The 24,081-nt window shown below is 42.1% G+C and overlaps 1 pseudogene; it reads left to right on the top strand.

The window, feature by feature from the left end:
- The window catches only part of LOC129540381 (vasculin-like protein 1 pseudogene), a 91,764-nt pseudogene extending 67,950 nt beyond the window's left edge, over positions 1-23,814 (top strand).
- The last annotated feature ends 267 nt before the right edge of the window (positions 23,815-24,081 follow it).

Here is a 24,081-nt window from a genome sequence, read left to right on the forward strand (position 1 = left end):
CTAGTATTTCCAGTTTCTCATTTATTTCAACAAAACCATTCATGCTCTGAACACTCACTGATCCTCTATTATGTGCCAGGCACTAGGCTAGACCTAGAAAAACAAACATTGAGACAGATATAGCCCCTACTTTTATCTGTAGAGACAAGAGCTACCCCAGAAGCCTCTAGTACAACTGGCTTCCATGATACGTGGTGAAAAGCAACGGATCACCTGGACTATTTTCAGGCAAGAACATCTTTCTTCCATCCATATGTTCTCTACTACTTGGGATCTTTAACAAAATCCTTTGTAGGGAAAAAAAGGTACCCATGTAGCCACCTACAGAAGTTAGGGATCATTTAAATCCAGGAAAAACAAATCTTCCACCTCTGCGTACATTTCCTTATATTTTCAAAATACATTCAATAGTATCTTCCTACAGTATATGTATTTTATTTCAGCTTGAATGAATGAAGAGTAAGCAGACTCAAAGCTGTGATAGGACTTTTTAAGTCCCTTAACCATTTGGGGATAAACTCTTCTTTATTGGGGAAAAAAAAAAGATATTTCAGAGAATTTCTTTGTCCTTTTCTATGGAAACTAAATAGTTATAACTGGACTTTTCTCCTAGGAATTAAACCTTACTAGCAACTGCATGTATATTAAAAAGCAGTGTCAAAATGATGTGTCTGCTTGGAGGTAGAGTAAGGGAAGAGGTGTGGAGGGACTCTAGTGGTGCTGAACAATGGAGTGCGAAGTTAGAGTTGGTTAGCTTTGAAAAAAGCTACTTGCTCTGCATGATAAAAAAACAGAGACCAAAAGGTAGCCTTCAGATGCTGGTTCATGCAACAATCCATTATACCTTTATTCATCCAACAACTATTTCTTGAGTCCTGAAATGTACCCGGCCCTCTGCTAGATGCTGAGTGAAGAGCGGAAGATGAAACGGCTGCGGTCTCTGATTTCATGAAATGGACAGTATGGTGGGGAGGAAAATGTCAGGACACACATGGACTGGGTAACCTAAGCGTGGTTATGTTGCAGTAACAAATGATCTCCAAATCCTTCGCTACAGTGAAGGTATATTTCTTGCTCATGTTAGGTCCATCGCAGCTCTGTATCCCTCCCTCTCCGTTTGAGACCAAGGCTAACAAAACAGCTGCTGTCTGAGAAACGCCTCCTTGTCAGAGAGGAGAAGTGTGGTGGCCGAGTCACACAACAGCTCCAGCATTTTTTTCTCAGAGTACATTTCCTGCCCAAAGCAAGTCATGTGGCCCAACTTGATGTCAAGGGGGTGGGGAATTTTAATTCCCCCAGCAGAGAGGGGCCTGGAAGAAAGGACAGCAAATATTTTTGAACAAGTAATATAAATGTGTACCAAAACTTATAAAAAATTTCTGTTGATAAACGATAAGGAAAGCCATGGGGAAAAGAAAGACGAGAGGGCTGTGATGGAGAATAGCATCAGAGAGTGGCATAGACAGTGGTGACGTTGCAGCCCTGCAAACGTTCTCCTGAAGTGACATCTCAGCTCAAACCCAAAAGATGAAAAGGAGGCTATTCGGGAGAAGGGTAGGGAAAAAGCATAACAGAAGAACAGCATGTGCCAAAGTCCTGAGGCAGGGAAGAGCTTGGCATGCTCAGAATGATGGAGAGAGGTGGTACCATGTGGTGGTCAAGGGTGAGGGACTTGGGACTGGACATCCTGGACTTAAATCCTAGGTCAACCCCTTACTAACCATATCTTACTTCTCAGTGCCTCAGTTTCCTCTTGGGTAACACAGGGATAACACTTTTGACCTCACTGGGTTGTTGGGAGGATTATGTGTGCTTGGCTCAGGATACTTGCTACTAATGGAAAGGAGACCCAGTAGCTGGGATGCGGTGAGCCCAGCAAGAGTAAAAGGAATGAGGCTAAGGGTGGTCTCATCTGCTAAGACCTTAAAAGTCAGGGTAGGACTCTGGATCTTAACCCTGAATATGATGTGTTTTAAGCAGGGAAGTAACTTAGGTCAACTTATATTTTATAAAAGTCTCCTGGCATATTCGGGGCAGTAAGATATTCTCCATCTAGACAACAATGCAGTTTTGAAACAAAATGAAAGATAGATTCCAGAGAGATCCTGAAAAAGGAAGGATGGAAGGAGGAAGCAGAGGGTGGGGAGGGGAAAAGAAATGAATTTCAGAGCAGGACAGAGAATTGTGAGGGAAGGAGAGATGGGAGGAGAAACTGTCCCCTCCCAGTTGCTGGGAGGGGAGGTACCGTTTTAATAAGCATGGGGAGAATACAGAAGGGAGGCCAGGGCTGTTCTTATCAAGGGGTCAGCAGTCGAGCAATGAACGACAGGCCATCGAATGGGCTGAGCGGCAGCCTGGCTCAAAGCGGGGGTCCCCTGACCTCTGGAGCAGTGAGTGTGGGTGGGCACCACTGCTCTGAGGACACGAGGATGCAAATTGCTTTTTGGAGTAAGGAGAGGCTGATGAAAGTAGCCCAGTCCTTGGGCTTCCTCTAAATTGGCGCCTCCTCACCTTTTGTCCTCCCTTGCCTCCTCCACCTGGGAGGCCCAGGGGCTATGGGACACGGGCTGACGTGTTTGACCAGGCTCTGGCTAGCCTGGTATTGTGCGATGCTTTGGGGGAGATGGCCTCGCTTCATCAGCTGGATGACAAAACGCTGTTAATGGCACCAATAAAGAAGTGTGAATGTAATTTTCTCCTCCTGGTTATTCCCTCAGTATTTGGCATCTTATTTAACAGATCAACTGGCCATTCACGACATCCTTTCTGAAGCCAAGTCTTTTAGTGGTGGAAATTTCCTAAAAGGCAGTGTAGCTCAGATCACAAGCTCATCAGTCGGAAATAGGACATATACATCTGGCGCACGTCAGAGAGACCACAGGAGAAAGTGATCAAGTTCACTTCAAGTTCTGAAAGCTTTTGGGGAGGGCAGTTACAGCCTTTGAAGTACTGGTGCTTTGGAGGAAAAAGAAGCTAGGGAGAAAATGTAGAACCTTACTTCTAATGCCACATTAAAATATATATGTATATTGAGTTGCCGGGAGATGTAAAGCTGAGAATATATGTGATCAGCATAAAGGCAAAATTTTGGAGCTCTGGAGTGAGCGGGTCTGGCTATGATTTTAGTTACTATTTATTGAAGGATTACTCTGAACCAGGCACTGTTTGGACACTTTGCTGTGTTAGTTCCCTTAATTCTCAAAACTAGCATACAAAGTAGGTGTATTGTCACTCCATTTTATAGGTGACATAACTAAAATTCATTCATACACCCAGGAAGACACAGTTTATAAACTTGGGCAATCTGACTTCAACATCTGATCATGTCACCATCACACTCATGGCCCACCTGGATACAAAATGTTGAAGAGATGCAAGTTAGATCCAGGTATTCACATCTGACTCTACCCGCTAAATGCTAAGGGGTGGGAAGGATATTTATACATGACCTTCTACAGCTGCAGACATTTTCAGAAGGGAAAAACAAAAAGCTCTCATCTTTGCAAAGCAGCACTGAGTAGGGACTGTGCCGGCAGACTTGTCATCTCTGTCCAGTTGTAATTTTTTATCATGACCATGTTTTTCCACTGTAATTAAACATTTGGGGCTCTTTTAAAAGAAAGATTAATTTTCTCTTATACATTTACTAAGCCATAAATAACTGGAGGTTGTTGATTAATTTTCAATAGGAAAAAAACCCCCAAACTTGAAAAGATATGCTGATGCATCATTTCCATGTGTGCTCATTTTTAAACAACCGAGATGGAGATTGCAATTCCCAAAGCAGAGTATTATGGCTTTGAAGTTTCAGGGTTGTCTGTTCATTAATTTCTCAGGGAGCAGGAGAAAGAAGATATTCAAGCATAAGTTCACAAAGCTTTAGGATATTTCCTCCTTTGCTTTTTCTTATATTCTGTATCCAATCCTTTGGCTCCAGCCTATGGTACAATGACTTTAATTTTTTAATTTGAGACTATCTGAAGCTAATTTAGGGGTAAACCTAATAAAAAGAATTATATTTGACAGTTCTATGAGTAATAATAAAACACAACGATGCACATAAGACCAAATATCCTGAAAAACAAATTCATCCAGAACTGCTTTCTGAAAGTGCCAGGAAAAGCAATATGAAAATGGACTTTGTAAAAACGTACTGCCATGCATGTCGCCAAAGATAATTTCATGCAGGGCACCAATGAGTCTCTTTTTGGCCACGTCTTCCTTTTATCTTGGAGATCAATCCCCTCCTCCCGACTTGTGACGGACTAGATGGAGGCCAGAGCAATTAGCCAGCTTAATCTGACAGTTATTTTAAAAATTGGCTGTTAAATTATGAGACAGTTCTGACTAGGCATGTGGTTACTTCACAAGGGAATTTCTCCCAAGTCCTTATTTGTCTATGTGAATTCCTGCTGTGAAACTAGTTGAGTTGGGCCAGGTAATAAGTCAGATTTGTTTTGTGTGAAGAAGACTGCGGCTAGATTGGGATCATCCGAAGCCAAACTGTGAGTTAAATGCACAAATTACCACCTAATTGTTCCAGTCTGAATACAACTGACAAATTCAGCCCCTTTGTTCCTAATTAGGAAGCCAGATCCATCGACAGTACCAAATATTACTATGAATTCTTGAAACTAAACAAAGCGTTTTAAATTTTCTATCTACGTACTCATTCATAGCCACGGATATATATTGATTTATAGTCATAAATATTCCTGTAATGTGGAAGACCCAGTTACAGGGTATTCAAGAATGACTAAGATGCCATAGTCATTCCATGACTGGCCTGTTGCTGAGTTCCACGCAGATTCTGTGAAAAGTAAAGGATATATATGTTTTTTGACGTATTGAGAGAGGGCTGATTGGAGAAGGAAATGGCAACCCACTCCAGTGTTCTTGCCCGGAGAATCCCAGGGATGGCGGAGCCTGGTCGGCTGCCGTCTATGGGGTCGCACAGAGTCGGACACGACTGAAGCGACTCAGCAGCAGCAGCAGAGAGGGCTGAAGCATTGAAAAGGACTGGTTCTGGATGACCTTTAGATTCTGTTGCGAGCTGGATTTTAAGGCACTTAACATCTGATGGACAGAGCAGTAGGGGCTCTGGAAATGCTGAGATCTGTACATGGCCCCAGGGACCACCCCCTCCCGCCCTGCACAGGCCAAGAAATGCCTCCTGAGGTCTCAGCCAAGGTCGGAACCTTTATAGAAATGTCCATTCCCTTCCAAGTGTTCATTTACTAAAAGCATGATAAGAATCCCTTCTATTTGCACACTGCTTCGGAGTTTGTCAGGCATTTGTCACACACATCATCTCAAATGATTCTTTTACTCTAACGGGATAGGCAAGTGTCCTTGTCCTTCTCTTACAATGAGGAAACAGGCTCAGAGACTAAATGAATCCTCTAAGATCCCATAGTGGCAGAGCCAGCATTCCTACAAATAAAGCCTAAAAAACAGGTTAGGGGTGTGGGATTCCAGGAGACAAAGCGCTTCCAGATGTCAGAGTGATCCTCCTTGACTAGGAAAGCCATCCTCCTATACCAGAATGCCTTTCAGGGGGAGGCAGGTGCTGGTGAGAATAACGCGAGAGTAGTGAGAAGCAGTGGCAAGCCACTCCAGGACTCTTGCCTAGAAAATCCCATGGATGGAGGAGCCTGGTGGGCTGCAGTCCGTGGGGTCGTTAGGGGTCAGGCACGACTGAGCGACTTCGCTTTCACTTTTCACTTTCACACATTGGAGAAGGAAATGGCAGCCCTCTCCAGTGTTCTTGCCTGGAGAATCCACGGACGGGGAGCCTGGCGGGCTTCCATCTATGGGGTCACACAGAGTCGGACACGACTGAAGTGACTTAACAGCAGCAGCAGTGCGAGAGTAAGGTGGCACTTAGCTGCCACCCTCTATGCCAATTCACCCCTGGTGGTCAAGGGTGAAGAGGAATCCAGGTATTCTCTATCAGGTCGCATACCCTTTGCCCTTCCCCATACCACGCTGCCCACAGGAGTTCATGTCCCAGAGACCATGCGGCCCACTCCCTTCTCCCAGCTCATGTTCCTGGGCCCATGTGAGTAGCAGGCACCCAGGCAGTACCTAACTGTGTGTGAGTGCCCGGGGAACAGTGCACACCCATCTACCCAGACATCAGACACTGCTGTTGCCCCAAGGGAAGGGGGATGAGTAGACAAAGCCCCTGCCCTCCTCCGTTTGGGGATGCCTATCTCTCTGAGTTGCAGTGGCAGCGCTCTGAGCTAGAAGGGGAGCTGACTGGCTCCAGCAGCTCGTAGGCGAGTGCCCCTACCTCTCTGACAACCATGGGGATAATTCAAAGAGAAAGAGTAAAAACTAACCCCAAGGTAGGGAAAGTGAGGGCGTTTCATACCATGAGAGGTCTGTGTATTTTCTGCAATGTGACAAACTTCATGTCTCCACCTCACTCACGTGATCGCAGAAGGACCAAGCCCTGCTTCCTGAAGGGGCTTTGCCTGGGAGCTCACACGGGAGCCTCTTCCTTTATCATGTCACAAGATGGCACGCCGCAGTGTGTCCCACTGTATCTTGCAGAAAGCTGATATTCCAATGATGTTATTAAAAAGTGGCACCTTTCGCTGCACTGCGAGAAAATCTTTCCGATGGGGGCAAGGAGACTGCGATACCTTTTCCCCAAGGAGCTTGCTTCAGCCACAGCATTTGATATATGGTGACATCTCCCCACACCCTGATGCACACACGCAAACATGCACATACACACACACACACACACACATACCACAAACACATTTCCTAGCTGAGATGGATAAGGAAGTTGAGGGACTTGTTCAAGGTCACACAGAGGGATAAGGAGGTCAAGTCATTCACGTGGGGGCATAAAGCATGCGGCCCAGTGCTTTTTGGCTCTTGGTCCTTCTCCCTGACCTCTGCTCATCCACCACCTCACCTCCTTTTCAGCTGAATAAATGTGTAATGCACACAAGAAATGCCATTGCAATTCAGTGTATCACTTATGAACAGCGGCTTTTAGCTAACAAGAATGCTGTTAACTTGTAGTCCCTATGGGGATTTCCCAATTCAGGGTAATGTGTTTTTATTTTTGCTTTCTTGGAACTCAAATCCATGCCCAGCTCAGCTTAATGTCCAGGTCTGTGTGCCAAGGAGAGCCTTGTCTGAAGGAGTAAGAGTTCCTCACTTAGCCCAGTGGCCCTCCTGGGGGCCACCAACCCCCCCCGCCCCAACCTCAAGGTGTTTGCTCAGCTGCTCCAAGGGAGGGTTCAGAATGAAAATGAGAAAAACTTACCTGCCAACTTCACAAGGATATTTTGAGAAACAAATAAGATTATGAATTTTAAAAGGTTTGAAATGACTGGGAGAAAGAGGGACTTTTTCTGTCGCGTGTGTGTGTGTGTGTCACTCAGTCCTGTCTGACTCTTTGTGACCCCATGGACTGTAACCCACCTCTGTCCGTGGAATTTTCCGGGCAAGAATACAGGAGTGAGTTGCCATTCCTTTCTCCAGGGGATCTTCCCAACACAGTCTCCTGAATTGTGAAGGGATTATGAAATAGCAGAAAGCTGGTGGGCTGGGAGTCAGGCAATGCTGGGTTCAAATTTGGCTCCCATTGTGTGCTCTTGGGAATGCTCTTTTCTTTCTGTGTGTGATATGGGAGTTGTGGGGAGAATTAAATGGGAGTCTGCTGAATGTTTCTAGCAGAGCCACTGGTTTGAGAATGGTGGTGATGGGGTATTGGTTCTTGCTTCTCTGTACCCTCTGCCCTTGCATGCATGCCTCACAGACTCTGGGTGCTCTGGTGAGTTTCTAGACTTATTAGTGCAGTTGGGTGGTAGTCTGAACATTTTTTGGCATTGTCCTTCTTTGGGATTGGAATGAAAACTGACCTTTTTCAGTCCTGTGGCCACTGCTGAATTTTCCAAATTTGCTGGCATCTTGAGTGCAGCACTTTCACAGCATCATCTGTTAGGATTTGAAATAGCTCAGCTGGAATTCTATCACCTCCACTAGCTTTGTTGGTAGTGATGCTTCCTAAGGCCCACTTTACTTCACATTCTAGGATGTCTGACTCTAGGTGAATGATCCCACCATTATGGTTATCTGGGTCAATAAGATATTTTTGTATAGTTCTTCTGTATATTCTTGGCACCTCTTCTTAATATTGTCTGCTTATGTTAAGTCCATACCATTTCTGTCCTTTCTTGTGCCCATCTTTGCACTAAATGATCCCTTGGTATCTCTAACTTCCTTGAAGAGATCTCTAGTCTTTCACAGTCTATTGTCTTCATCTATTTCTCTGCATATGCTACTGGAGAAGAGTGGAGAAATAGCTCCAGGAGGAATGAAGAGGCTGAGCCAAAGCAGAAACAATGCCCAGTTGTGGATATGTCTAGTGGTGAAAGTAAAGTCCAATACTGTAAGAACAATATTGTATAGGAACCTGGAATGTTAGGTCCATGAATCAAGGCAAATTGGAAGTGGTCATATAGGAGATGACAAGAGTGAATATCAACATTTTAGGAATCAGTGAATTAAAATGGACCAGAATGGGTAAATTTAATTAAGATGACCATTATATCTACTACTGTGTGCAAGAATCCCTTAGAAGAAATGGAGTAGACCTCACAGTCCACAGAAGGTCCGAAATGCAGTACTTGGGTGCAATCTCAAAAACAACAGAATGATCTTGGTTCATTCCCAAGGCAAACCATTCAATATCACAGTAATCCAAGTCTATGCCCCAGACACTAATGCAAAAAAGCTGAAGCTGACCAGTTCTATGAAGACCCACAAGACCTTCTAGAACTAACATCAAACAAAGATGTCCTTTTCATCATAGGGAACTGGAATGCAAAAGTAGGAAGTCAAGAGACACCTGGAGTAACAGGTAAGTCTGGCCTTGAAGTACAAAATGATGCAGGGCAAAGGCTAACAGAGTTTTGCCAAGAGAATGCACTGGTCATAGCAAACACCCTCTTCCAACAACACAAGAGATGACGTCACATGGACATCACCAGAAGGTCAACACCGAAATCAGATTGATTATATTATTAGCAGCCGAAGATGGAAAAACTCTACACAGTCAGCAAAAACAAGACCGCGAGCTGACTGTGGCTCAGATCATGAGCTCTTTATTGCCAAATTCAGACTTAAATTGAAGAAAGTGGGGAAAACCACTAGGCCAATCAGGTATGACCTAAATAAAATCCCTTATGATTATACAGTAGAAGTGACAAATAGATTCATGGAATTAGATCTGATAGAGAGACTGAAGAACTATGGACAGAGGTTCATGACATTGTACAGGAGGCAGTGACCAAGACCATCCCCAAGAAAAAGAAATGCAAAAAGGCAAAATGGTTGTCTGAGGAGGCCTTACAAAGAGCTGAGGAAAGAAGAGAAGTGAAACCAAAGGAGAAAAGGAAGGATATACTCATCTGAATGCAGAGTCCCAAAGAATAGCAAGAGAGATAAGAAAGACCAACACTGACCAGAAATTCACATACTCAAAGAGTATTTGGCAATACAGGAAGATAGCTGTGCCAGTAAATGGTAGTGCTACCAACAATGATGATGATGGTCCTTTTAAACCCTGAGGGTATATTATGTCCTAGGAATCATGCTAAAAGCTTTACATAAAGATCTCATTTAATTCTTAGCAGATCCCATTGAGGTACTATTACCCTCTGCAGCTGAGGAAACTGACACATAGTGAAGTTTGCTTAAAATCACCAAGCTGGTAAGCAGAGAAGCCAAGGTTAAAATCTTAGCCAGCTCCTGTGCTCTCCCTAGGGATCTTCTTTCACTAAAATTTGTGTGCATGCATGCTAAGTCACTTTAGTCATGTCCGACTCTTTGCGACCCCATGGACTATAGCCCACCAGACTCCTTTGTCCGTGGGATTCTCCACGCAAGAATACTGGAATGGGTTTCCATGCCCTCCTCCAGGGGATATTCCTGACCCAGGGATTGAATCTGCGTCTCTTATGCCACTAAAATTTACTGCCCATGATATCCCTTCAACACACTAGACTCCCTTTCATTTTTTGGTTCCTGGTTCATTTGACTAAAATATAGCTTGTGCTTTATTGCCTGCAAAGAAAAACGGAGAGGAGAGGACCTTTTTTAACTTTCAGTTTGATTCACGAGTATTTGGCTGAGCTACTCTTTGGTCATGTAGTCAATTACGAATTTGACAGAAATGTCCAAATTGTCACAGTTTTAATTGTGTCACCTAAGACACCGTGATGATTCAGGAAAGGGTTGTCATGGTCAGGAAGGAATGGGAATGGGGACTCAAAAAGAAACTCATGCTTTTTTAATGTTACATTTTCAGAAATCTCCCCTGACTTTCTATGTAAAATAGCAACTGCCTCCCTCATGCTTGGCCCCCTCAGTTCAGTTCAGTTCAGTTCAGTTCAGTCGTTCAGTCCTGTCCGACTCTTTGCGACCCCATGCATCACAGCACGCCGGGCCTCCCTGTCTGCTACCCTGTCTTAATTTTCTTCATCACACCCATCACCACCCACGGGGAGTTATAATCTTTGGTATGTGTGCTGTTGCTCCCCTTGAGAAGATGGGCTCCCTTGAATCAGGAGCTCAGTGCTCCATCCCTAACGTCTAGCACAGTGTCTGGCATACAGGAGATGCTCAGTAACTGCTTACTGAATTAATATACTGAATTGTTTTGAAGACACATATAAACACCTAGAGTAATTTATCTCTTTATGGATTGGATTGTGAAATAACTGAGATAAAGTTTCTTTGTGCTCTTTGTATTTCCTGGGTGCCTGATGAACTAGGGTTTCTTTTTGCATAACCTTCAAAACCAACTTCACTCTAAGTTTCCTCACATCCTGGTTTGTCTCAACTTGTGCAGTGCCCCATGATACCCACAATCTGACATTTAGATTATTTCTTGCAAATCATTTGAAGCAGCATCACACATCATGGGGTGACATGACTTCCCCCAGAGTAGCTGCAATGTGGGAGATACAGTCAGAAAATGCTCATTTGATCAGCTACACATTCCCTACTCCTTGAGATGTCCTATCACGTGCCCTGGAACTAGTCAAAGGTTTACTTCTCACTTGTTGGCAGAGGGCCAGCTGAAGACAGGACTGGTATTCACACATTCCTCTAATGGAAGACACTGCTTTAGGTTAAGTTAAGGGTTATACATGCTTTGCCTGAGGAGCTGAAAATAAGAATTTTCCTGCCCAAAGTGACATCTCCCCATAAATGAATTGGTGATGTTAATCTGAAGGCTCACTAATGAGATACAAATATAAAATAACTGTAGCTTCTCTACTGGTTACTGTAGCAAAACCACTTGGACCTAATTATAGAGAGTCTTATTAAAACAACTTGAAAATCTTAGAAGCTTAACTAGTCAGATAGTCAATTAAATAGAAAGATACAATGGAATATGTAATGTGCTTTCTTTCCCCAGAGTTGAATGAATCCCACATTCCTATGCTTTGGTCACTATAGACAACATCTCTTCCAAAACCCAGTTTGTGCCTCTTCAGATCTAATGGTAAATAGAGGATAGTTTTCTCCAAAATACAAGACCAAAAAAATCCATTAAAACATCACTTTTCTATATTTCTCCCATTATTACCTTCTCTTTTCTCTCCCAACATTGGATACTTTTTAACTGAAACTGAAACCAATTGTGAAACTGTAGTATTTCTAGAATGAACAGACCCTTTTGGATTAACAATTTTTCCATCATCCCACCTAAAATTTCTTAACTTGGCAAGCAGGCATACCAGTACAAAAGAAAAAGGCTCATGTCTTGGCCTGAATCAAAAACTCTAAACTAAAACAATAGGCAATTTTGTCTTAAATCAATCAATCAGTAGCTACTTTCACAGAGTCCAATATCAGGGTAAGTGCTGCTGAAGATCCAGAGGAGGTATGATGCATGGCCTCTGCTTTCAGTCCATTCCAATGACTATTAGTCACCTTTCTTGAGCTAAGCTGGATAGTACTAATAAGACTATTAGTTAAAGGCTCCTGGAACTGCAGAACTGTGACCCAGAAGAGACTTAAAATAACAAGGGCACACAAAAAAATGAAAAGAAGTTCTTGCAAATTATAATTCATGGTTGCCTGGTACTTCCTTAAAAACACCCATAAACAAAAATCATTCAAGCCTCGGTGAGGTTGTATGGTTTTCCACTTCCCCGTCAGCTTGGATAGTCAGGGATCCCGCAGAGGGTTGCAGGAGGAGCAGCCCCAGAAATAAACAGAAGACTTTGCTGTCACGTGGCAAGTAAGTGTTGCCTCTCTTGAGCATCCCAGGTAACTGGGGCAGCCCCCTGACAATGGATGAAATGATATCGCATCCAGTCAGAGAACAACCCAGCAGAAATAGCGAGATGACACATAAACCTATAATCTCAGCTTCTAAAATGAAGCAACAGTACGTGAGCACATTGTACTTCTGCAGCTACTCTAGAGAAAGAAAGAGAGTAAAATGTGTGAGAAAGCCACGTTTAAATTACTCACGATTAGCCCCTGCAGTGTGCTTCCATCCTACCTGGATGAAGACTGTGTGCACAATATACACACACACATAGACACAGACATGTGCAGGGGTAGAGACCGTCACAGCTAAATTTTTTACTAGTGTAATGAGGAAAGAGACCAACAGAAGGAGCTCCCTGGGCTAATTTCCCAGCCGGCAGCCACTTCAATGTTCCCGCTAGGAGAGTGAGAAGGAGGGAGAGCAAAATAGGATAAATAATGACTGGCTCTGCTGGTCAGGAGAAATTATCGCTGTGCTCGAGGGATCTAAGCATATGTTCATCTAAGAAACGTACTAGGGGTGCAGGCTGAGGAAACGGAGGAAAGAAAACCCAGAATGGTTTGGACGTATCTCCAGGACATAGTCATTTAAATTAAAAGAAAAAATTTTAAAGCACAAATTAGATATGACTAAACCTAAAAGTTGCCAAACATCTTAGTTCCCCCGAATTTAAATAGCTTTTTAACTTGTGGCTTTATATGGCTTGGGAGGGGGTGGGGCAGAGCAAGCTATTTTACATTTCCTATAGGAACTGATAGGCATCTGCTCCAATACAGTGTGTTTAGGTGTATGTCTGCTTCTATGTCTTAGCACAGCAAAAGACCAAGATTCCTTATTCTGTGCTCAGCTACAGAGATCTTTTCTGTGTAGCAGGAAAATAAGACCTAGAAAATTAGGGGGAATGCAAAGGAAAAATATTACTAAAGCTCAGAAAAATTGGTTTTGCCCATGTTTCAGGGCTAAAATTTACTTTGATGTGTCACAAGCAAATAAGTCAGCATCAAGCCAGGGTGGGCTTAAATGTTCATAGGATAGAGAATGGGTAGGCATTATTTATCTTATATGACTTTCCCAGAAAATGAAGGGAACATATCTATCAGTTGAAGGGTTGTTTGTTTTTTTTTTTTAACCTAGTTGATAGTCTACCCAGTGTGTGACCATGTGTCTTGTATATAAAAAGACTCTGACAGACCAGTAATATATTCTTCAGTAGCCAGAGGAGTAATAGGATCTGGGTTTTCATTCCTGCCTGAAACAAAACAAACAAGCAAGAAGAAACAAAACAATACAAGAAAAGTATAGAAGACAACAAAGTTTTGGACATCAAGCCATGAAGGTAGGAAACAAATGAGGTGAGCCCTATGACTGACCCAGACTAGAATGTGGAAGGGTTTACAGGCTACAGTGCGTGGAAAGGGCCGTATCTCAGATGGAACTTGCTGGTCTCCTTGAGATGAAGATACAAAGTCCAGGGAGGTCAAGGCAGCTAACTGCTTGCAGGACATAGTACCAAAGAGAAGAGAGCTGTGCAGAGAAAGCCCAGGAGATCTTTAGGCACTCTCTCTTGAGTCTTCAGATGCATATGTGTCAGGAAACTGCCAAGAAAAAGCCAATAAAAAATACTAGGAGACATACCACATGTATTTCATAGAAGTGAAGGAATAGTGCCTGTCATGAGCAACCAGAAAGGAAAGCCTCATAATTTGGGGCACTGGATAGAATAATTGGAAGAGCTTTGATTCAGTAGTGGGAAAAAAAATTAACCCTAGGCTGATCCCCAACCCCTCCCCCTCAATAGCACTTAAAAGTGAGACATGAAAGGATCAAAATGTCTCCAAGTGACTTAACCACATCCTACAAAAAGTCCGAGAGATTTATAGGAATACAAAATATCCAGAACCCAACAAAATACAATTCACAATGTCTGACATCCCATCAAAACATACAAAAAAGTCTCATATCAAACTTCCAGTGATTAAAAATGATACTATGTCTGACATGAAACATACTTGTTGGGATTAGCAATGGATTAGACATTGCATAAAATTAAGGGACTTGAATGCATACCAATAGAAGCTGTCCAAAACGAAATAGAGAGAAAAGAGACTAAAATATATAAACAGAGCATCAGTGAACTGCAGTACCAGTCCCATTTTATTTGTGTCTCTAAAGGACAAGAAGAGAAGAGGGATATAAATGAAAGAGATTGACGACAAATTCCAAATTTAATAAAAACTATAAAGTCACAGTTCCAAGAAGCCCACTGAATCCCAAGCACAAGACACATAAAGAAACCACAGGAAGGTACATCATAATCAAACTGCTTAAAACAAATGACAAAAAGAAAAACCTTAAAAACAATCAAAGAAAAAAGATAATATATATGGAGGAACAAAGATAACAATGAGGAGGGTGAAAAGCCCTTGAAGAGCTCTTTTGTGTCTCATAAAAAGTTCTGCCAATAACTTCTTCTGAATTTATTAATTTCATATTTCTAATGTTCTCTACTGGGTAGACTAAAGTTGAGTGAATTATATATATATTTATTATATAATGAAATTATGTATATATTTTGAATGAACTATATAGTGAAATATATATTTATAATATAAGTATATAATGAAAATACCTCCAGGCCTAAGTCTTCATGCTATAAATGCATGACCTGGGCCCAATCAATGCCAGTTTCCTGGGTCACATACATGGCATTCTCAGGATCAAGATCTATCTCTATTTAAAGCCATTCAGTTACCGATGTGTTCAACTCTCCCTGTTGTGTCATCAAGAAGAACAAACGGCAGTTTTTTAGAACATAGACATTGCCTCACCTCCAACAGAAGAAATGGAGTAAAAAGTGATGAGTCAGGACTAGCAGAGCCTATACTTAGCATCACCAGGCAAAAGCTCCACACAGTAAAAATGACTGCACAGAATTTCACCACCATGGAACGACCTTATTTAAAATAATGACTATGTGACATATGCTTGAAATTCTTTTTAGGGAGCAAAAACAGGGGATCTGAGGTAGAATGGAAGGCAAGGGCCCCTCCCAACGCCAAGGCACATATCATATACAAATTAAAATATGGTCAGAGGGTAATCGAGGTACCCAAATCTAAAGTCAAAGGGAAAGTATTTGAAATAGAAAGGTTAATTTGTGTTGGAGGTGATTTTTACATGGGCATAGCTATATGGCCATTCTTCCAAGTAATCAGTACCAATGATTTATTACAAAACAATGGCTAATGAGTCACCCAAACAATACAGAGAAGGTCCCATTGTACTTCTGTTAATGTGACATACTTTTGATGGTGCTTTAGTAAACCTCTTTATAAATATTTATTAAGTATGCACCCTATGGCATGAACCCAGGATTGAAGAGTGATTGAACATCAGCTCTTGCCTCATGGAATTTCTGATCTAGGGAGCGAGACAGAGCAGTAAATAATTAAGGAGATCAAATCAGTCAATCCTAAAGGAAATCAATCCTGAATATTCATTGGACGGACTGATGCTGAAGCTGAAGCTCCAGTACTTTGGCCACCTGATGAGAAGAACGGACTCACTGGAAAAGACTCTGATGCTGGGAATGATTGAAAACAGAAGGATAAGGGGGATGACAGAGGATGAGATGGTTGGATGGCATCACCGGTTCTATAGATGAGTTTGCACAATCTCCGGGAGTTGGTGATGGACAGGGAAGCCTGGTGTGCTGCAGCCCAGGGAGTTGCAAAGAGTGGGACGTGACTGAGTGACTGATCTGAACTGAACTGAGTATGAATAATGCAATTCCAACATGAAATTCTGAGCAAGTGCATGGTAGGGTTGATTAACTTAGTCTGAGAGGGTCACAGAAAACATTCTGGAAGAAATGATGCTGAGACAAAAAGAAGGAGATGGATTTAGCCAGGTGAAGAAGCAACATTTACAAAGGCTGAGGAGAGAGAAAACATGGCTCCTTTGAGAAACTGTGAACATTTTGGAGTGTGTTATTCCCTTTGTGTCCTTCCATGACTCTGGGAAGTAGGTTCAGCAATGAGAGAGCTGAAACTTACAGATATCTTATAGAAATGAAAAGTGACAGAACTGGGATTAGAAAACTCAGGTCTCCAAATGGACTCAGGTCAATCTGTGTTCTTGCTCCTTGTACTTCACCATGTTAGTATTATATATGGGACGTATTGTATGGGAAATCTCTGTACCTTCCATTCAATTTTCCTGTGAACCTATACTGCTCTAAAATATAAAGTCTATTTTTTAAAAAACCTGATATCTCCATCAGTAAGCCAATAAAAAAGCATTAACTAGCATAAAGGTGGACATATAGAACAACAATAGAATGGAGAGCCCAGAAATAAACCTCTGTATATACTGTCCATTGATTTTCAACAAGGGTGCCAAGGCCATTAAATAGGGAAAAGACAGTCTTTTCCAGCATACAATGTTGGGAAAATTGACTATTTACATGCAAAAAAGTGGTATACTTACCTTACACCACATAAAAACATTAACTCAAAATGGATCATAAATCTAAACATAAGAGGTAAAACCACAAAACTTTTAAAAGAAAACAGAGGGACAACCTCATGACACTGACTTGTGTAAGATTTCATGGACTTGATATCAAAAGAAAATAGATAAATTGGACCACATCAAAAATTAAAACTTCACTGCATCAAAAGATACAGTCTAAAGAGTAAACAAGCAACCTATAGAATGAGAAAAAATTGTTTAAATCTTACATCTGATAAGGGGTTAATAACTAGAATATATAAAAACTCCTTCAATACAACAATGAGAAACCAAATAACCTGATTGAAAAATGGGCAAAGGTTAGACTTTTCATTTCTGGTTTGGCATGTAAGGAGCTTACATCACAAAGAAAATTTGGTTCTTTGAAAGGATCAATATAATTGATAAGGCTATAGCCAGGCTAAGAAAAAAAGAGAAGAGACATAAATTACTAATATCAGGAATGAAGGAGAAAACATCACTACAGATCCCATGGACATTAAAAGGATAGTAAAGGCGTATTGTAAACCACTCTACGCCCATAAATTTAATCATCTAAATCAACTGAGCCAATTTCTTGAAAGACATAATCTGCCAAAATGTATACAAGAAGAAATAGAGAATTTGATTAGGACTATATCTATTAAAGAAGTCAAATCGGTAATTAGTAACCCTCCAAACCAGAAAACAGCACCTCCAGATGGCTTCACAGATGAATTCCAACAACATTTAGGAAGATACACTGCCCAGTCCTCTACTCACTCTTTCAGAAGATAGAGGCAGGGAAACACATCCTAACTCATTCTTTGAGGTTACAATCCTAATACCAAAACCAGATGAAAATATTATAAAATCATAAATACTAGCAAATCAAATGCAACAATGTGTAAAAAGAATTACCAGTTCAGTTCAGTTCAGTTGCTCAGTCGTGTCCAACTCTTTGCAACCCCATGAATCACAGCACGCCAGGCCTCCCTGTCCATCACCAACTCCCAGAGTTCACTCAAACTCATGTCCATCGAGCTGGTGATGCCATCCAGCCATCTCATTCTCTGTCGTCCCCATCTCTTCCCACCCCCAATCCCTCCCAGCATCAGAGTCTTTTCCAGTGAGTCAACTCTTCGCATGAGGTGGCCAAAATATTGGAGTTTCAGCTTTAGCATCAGTCCTTCCAATGAACACCCAGGATTGATCTCCTCTAGAATGGACTGGTTGGATCTCCTTGCGGTCCAAGGGACTCTCAAGAGTCTTCTCCAGCACCACAGTTCAAAAGCATCGATTCTTCGGCGATCAGCTTTCTTCACAGTCCAACTCTCACATCCATACATGACCACGGGAAAAACCATAGCCTTGACTAGACAGACCTTGGTTGGCAAAGTAATGTCTCTGCTTTTTAATATGCTATCTAGGTTGGTCATAAGTTTCCTTCCAAGGAGTAAGCGTCTTTTAATTTCATGGCTGCAATCAGCATCTGCAGTGATTTTGGAGCCCAAAAAAATAAAGTCTGACACTGTTTCCACTGTTTCCCCATCTATTTCCCATGAAGTGATGGGACCAGATGCCATGATCTTCGTTTTCTGAATGTTGAGCTTCAAGCCAACCTTTTCACTCTCCTCTTTCACTTTCATCAAGAGGCTTTTGAGTTCCTCTTCACTTTCTGCCATACGGGTGGTGTCATCTGCTTATATATCACAACCAAGGAGGATTTATCCCTGTTACGCAAAAGACTAGTTCAATATTCCAAAATCAATTAGCATAATCCATCACATGAATAAGCTATTGAGTAAAAAGCACTGGGCTTCCCGATGGCTCAGTGGAAAAGAACCCGCCTGCCAAGATGTAGGTTTGGTCCCTTGGTCAGGAAGATTCCCTGGAGTAGGAAATGCCAAACCACTCCAGTATTCTTGCCTGGGAAATCCCATGCACAGAGGAACCTGGCAGGTTACACGGCACATGGGATCACAAAAGAGTTGGACATGACTTGGTGACCAAACAACAATGAGTAAAAAATCACATGATCACATCAATAGAGGCAAAACAAACAAACAAACAAACAAACAAAAAAACCCAAAAGCTATATTTGAAAAAAAATCCAGCACCCATTGATGATAAACACTCTCAGAAAACTAGGAATAGAGAGGAACTTTCTTAGCTTTACAAAGAGTATCTAGAGAAAAACTACAGTTAAAATTTAATGTTAAGAACCATGAAGCTAAGATCAAGAAAAAGGCATAGATGTCCCCTCTCAACATTGCACTGGAAGTGTTAGCTAATGTAATAGAAAATAAAAGGTAATAAAAGCTAAAGATATTGGATAGAAAAAAATAAAGTTGTCTTTGTGTAGAGATTACGTCATAGTTCATGTAGAAAAATCCAAAAGAATCAACAAAGCACTCATAGAACTATCAAGTGATAATAGCAAGGTTGCAGGATGAAAAGTGAATATACATAAGTCAATGACTTTCCTATATACAAACAATAGAATGGGAAAGACTAGAGAATATACAAGAAATAAGTGTAATTTTAAATTGAAAAGACAGTACCATCTACATTAGCACCTAAAAATGAAATACTAAGGTATAGATCTAATAAAATATGAAAGAGATCTATAGAAGGAAAACTATAAAATTCTGATAATATTTTATTTATTTAAAAAAATAGAGAGACACACCATATTCATGTTTAGGAAGATCTGGTATTATCAAGATGTCAGTTCTTTCTAATTTGATCTATAGATTCAATGCAATCCCAAGCAAAATAGCTATTTATTTTGTGGTGATTGACAAATTAATTCTAAAGTTTATGTGAAGAGACAAAAGACCCAGAATAGCCAACTCAATATTACACGGGAAGAATGAAGTCAGAAAACTGCCACTACCCAACTTCATGACTCACTACAAAGCTACAGTAATCAAGAGACTGTGGTATTGAGAAAGAATAGACAAGAGAGTCCAGAGGAAAAGAGAGAGCTCAGAAATAGACCCACATGTGATTCATGGGGTTGCAGAGAGTCGGACATGACTGAGCGACTGAACTGAACTGAACTGAACTGAATCTTTGATTAGTCAGTTCTAAAGGAAATCAATCCTGAATATTCATTGGAAGAACTGATGCTGAAGCTGAAGCTCCAATACTTTGGCGACCTGATGCAAAGAGTCAACTCATTAGAAAAGACACTGATGCTGGGAAAGATTAAGGGCGGGAGGAGAACGGGATGACAGAGGAGGAGATGGTTTGATGGCATTACTGACTCAGTGGGTTTCACTGATAGCTCAGTTGGTAAGGAATCCACCTGTAATGCAGAAGACCCTGGTTCGATTCCTGGGTCGGGAAGATCCTCTTGAGAAGGGACAGGCTACCCACTCCAGTATTCTGGCCTAGAGAATTTCACGGACTGTATAGTCCATGGGGGCTTCCCTTGTGGCTCAGTTGGTAAAGAATCCACCTGTAATGTGGGAGACCTGGGTTCGATCCCTGGATTGGGAAGACCCCCTGGAGAAGGGAAAGGCTACCCACTCCAGTATTCTGGCCTGGATTCACAAACAGTCAGACGTGACTGTTTTCTTTTCTTTCACCAACTCAATGGACGTGAGTCTGAGCAAACTCCAGGAAATAGTCAAGGACAGGGAAGCCTGGCGTGCAGCAGTCCATGGGGTCGAAAAGAGTCGGACACGACTGAGCAACTGAACAATAACAACAAATCTTTGATAAAGTAACAAGAACAAAGGCAATAGTACAGAGCAAGGTAGTCTTTTCAACAAATGGTGCTGGAACAACTGGATATCCATGTGCCAGGAAAAAGAAAAAAAAAAAAAGAATATAGACGCAGATCTCACAGTTTTCACAAAAATTGACTTAAATAGATAACAGACGTAAATATGAAATACAAAGCTATAAAAACTCTGAGAAGATAACATAGAAGAAAACCTAGATGAACTTGGGTATGATAATGCCAGTCTATTAAAACATCAAAGACACAATCCATAAAAAAATAATAAGCTGGATTTCACTAAGTTAAAAACTCTGCTTTGCAAAAGGCAATGTCAAGAGAATTAGAAGACAAGACACAATCTGAGAAAAAATATTTGCAAATGATATATCTGAAAAAGAATTGATACTTCAGTTCAGTTCAGTTCAGTTCAGTCGCTCAGTCGTGTCCGACTCTCCGCGACCCCATGAATCACAGCACGCCAGGCCTCCCTGTCCATCACCAACTCGCGGAGTTCACTCAAACTCATGTCCATCGAGTCGGTGATGCCATCCAGCCATCTCATTCTCCGTCGTCCCCTTCTCCTCCCGCCCCCAACCTTTCCCAGCATCAGAGTCTTTTCCAGTGAGTCAACTCGTCGCATGAGGTGGCCAAAGTATTGCAGTTTCAGCTTTAGCATCAGTCCCTCCAATGAACATCCAGGATTGATCTCCTCTAGAATGGACTGGTTGGATCTCCTTGCAGTATAAGGGACTCTCAAGAGTCTTCTCCAACACCACAGTTCAAAAGCATCGATTCTTCGGCGATCAGCCTTCTTCACAGTCCATATGCCATACTGAACTGAACTGAAAGTCGGTCAGTTGTGTCCGACTCTGCGACTCTGTACAGTCCATGGAATTCTGAAGGCCAGAATACTGGAGTGGGTAGCCTTTCCCTTCTCCAGGGGATCTTCCCAGCCCAGGGATCGAACCCAGATCTCCCACACTACAGACAGATTCTTTACCAGCTAAGCCACAAGGGAAGCCCATAGAGAATTGTAAATTAAAACAATAATGAGATACCATATTCACATATTAATATGGAAAAAACCCAGAACACTGAAAATACCAAATTCTGATGAGGATGTGGAACAATGGGAACTCTCATTATTGCTGATGGATGTGCAAAATGTTATAGTCACTTTGGAAGACAGTTTGGTCGTTTCTCACAAATCTAAACAGCTGTGTAAGAATAATGAGATTTATAAATTAAGGGCTTTGTAATGTGGATGTTTTGCTACTAGAGTTGACTACTCAGAAGATCTTTTATAGCTCGTCAATGTTTTATTTTTGATATATCACTTCAATGACATTATTTGACCAAACAAAAGTCATTCTGTCTTTCTAAGCTATGACTTTGTTATGAACAGTATTTGCATTCACTGTGCAAATGTCCATGTATTATCTATTTAAGCAACATCATAGTGCCATCACTCAAGGAAGTTGAATGAGGTGAACATTGATATAGCTCTTTCCCCTTCCCCCCATTTTTTAAATGTAACAAATACTTTTTATGTTCCCCTCCCCCTTCCCCTTTCCCCATCCCCTTTGGGAAACGTGTCAGGAACTAGATAGTTTAAGATGAGCAATTGAGGGGACTGAGAGATTGATCCACACAGAGCCTGGATTCTTTTTGCTTCATCATAAGGCGTTCTGCTGGCCCGGCTAATTTAGTACCCTTTTAACAAGAGAACCTTGTGGAAATCCAGCTGGCAACTCAAGAAGTTCAGTAAGCAGGACCACAGAGGTTATACTCTGGGATCCTGGCCATGAGGTTGGATGCCTCACCTTGTTGAAAAGAGACACTGGACCTAAACGGTGCAGCATGACTTTGTTCCTGCTTAGCTAAATTTCTCCACACCACAGTCAGCTAAGTCACCTACAGCGACTTTCGAAAAACACAGAGAGCACCTACCCCGAGGAGATGGTAGATTTGGAGTTAGCCGTCGTAGACATAATTCCTCTGATGGCTTTTTCAACAATGGACCTCTTCGAACGACAGGAGATTCTTGGCACCAGCCCTCCCTGTTCCACCATGATTCTGTGGACTCTGGTGTCTCTAAGGGAGCGTATGATGGAATCACAGAGAACCTATCTGGTTGGCATGGCTCTTCTCAAGGTCATGATGGCATAAGCCAGCGTAGTGGGGGTGGCACAGGAAACCATCGCCATTGGAATGGCAGCTTCTATTCCCGGAAAGGCTGTGCCTTTCAGGAAAAGTCACCTACAGATATTAGGGAAGAGAAGAAAGAAGATAAGGTGGAAAAGTTGCAGTTTGAAGAGGAAGACTTTCCTTCTTTGAATCCAGAAGCTGGCAAACAGAACCAGCCATGCAGACCTATTGGGACCCCTTCTGGAGTGTGGGAAAACCCACCTAGTGCCAAGCAACCCTCCAAAATGCTAGTTATCAAAAAAGTTTCCAAAGAAGATCCTGCTGCTGCCTTCTCTGCTGTATTCACCTCACCAGGATCTCACCATGCAAATGGAAACACATCGTCAACCATGGTTCCAAGTGTCTATAAGAACCTGGTTCCTAAGCCTGTACCACCTCCACCCAAGGCCAGCGCATGGAAAGCTAACAGAATGGAACACAAATCAGGACCCCTTTCCTCTAGCCGAGAGTCTGCTTTTACCAGTCCAATTTCTGTTACCAAACCAGTAGTACTGGCTGGTGGTGTAGTTTTAAGCTCTCCCAAAGAGAGCCCCGCCAGCACCACTCCTCCGATTGAGATCAGCTCCTCTCGTCTGACCAAGTTGACCTGCCGAACTACTGACAGAAGAGTGAGTTCCTGAAGACTCTGAGGGATGACCAGAATGGAGACTTCTCAGAGAGCAGAGAGTGTGAGAAGTTGGAAGATTCGGAGGACAACAGCACGCCTGAACCAAAGGAAAACGGAGAGGAAGGCTGTCATCAGAATGGTCTTGCTCTCCCCGTAGAAGAGGGAGGGGAGGTCCTCTCTCACTCTTTGGAAGCAGAGCACAGGTTACTGAAAGCAATGGGATAGCAGGAGTATCCTGAAAATGACGAGAATTGTCTTCCCCTCACAGAGGATGAGCTCAGAGAGTTCCATATGAAGACAGAGCAGCTGAAAAGAAATGGCTTTGGAAAGAATGGCTTCTGGAAGAGTCGAAGTTCCAGCCTATTCTCCCCTTGGAGAAGCACTTGCAGAGCAGAGTTTGAGGACTCAGACACAGAGACAAGTAGCAGTGAGACATCTGATGACGATGCCTGGAAGTAGGCGTATAAATGCTCACAGTTAAATCTGACCCGTAAACTCAGCTTGTGTGTTTAGGGTTTGTACAGAAGAAATCGTTCTTTTCCTTTTCTTATGTTATTGTTGAATACTTCATGCACAAGGGAAGTAATCATATCCCAAAGAGAGAGCAAGCGATTGGCTTGGTTAGCTTTTGTTGTTGTTCTTCCCTGTTATCTGCTTAATAGAGAGAACTTTGTGTGGTGGGAAAGATTTTTAAAACACACATACACACAGTACATATGGGACAAT

This window comes from Moschus berezovskii, chromosome 4, assembly GCF_049115385.1.
Source record: "Moschus berezovskii isolate FMDL1 chromosome 4, NW_MosBer_1.0, whole genome shotgun sequence".
Classification (NCBI taxonomy): Eukaryota; Metazoa; Chordata; class Mammalia; order Artiodactyla; family Moschidae; genus Moschus; species Moschus berezovskii.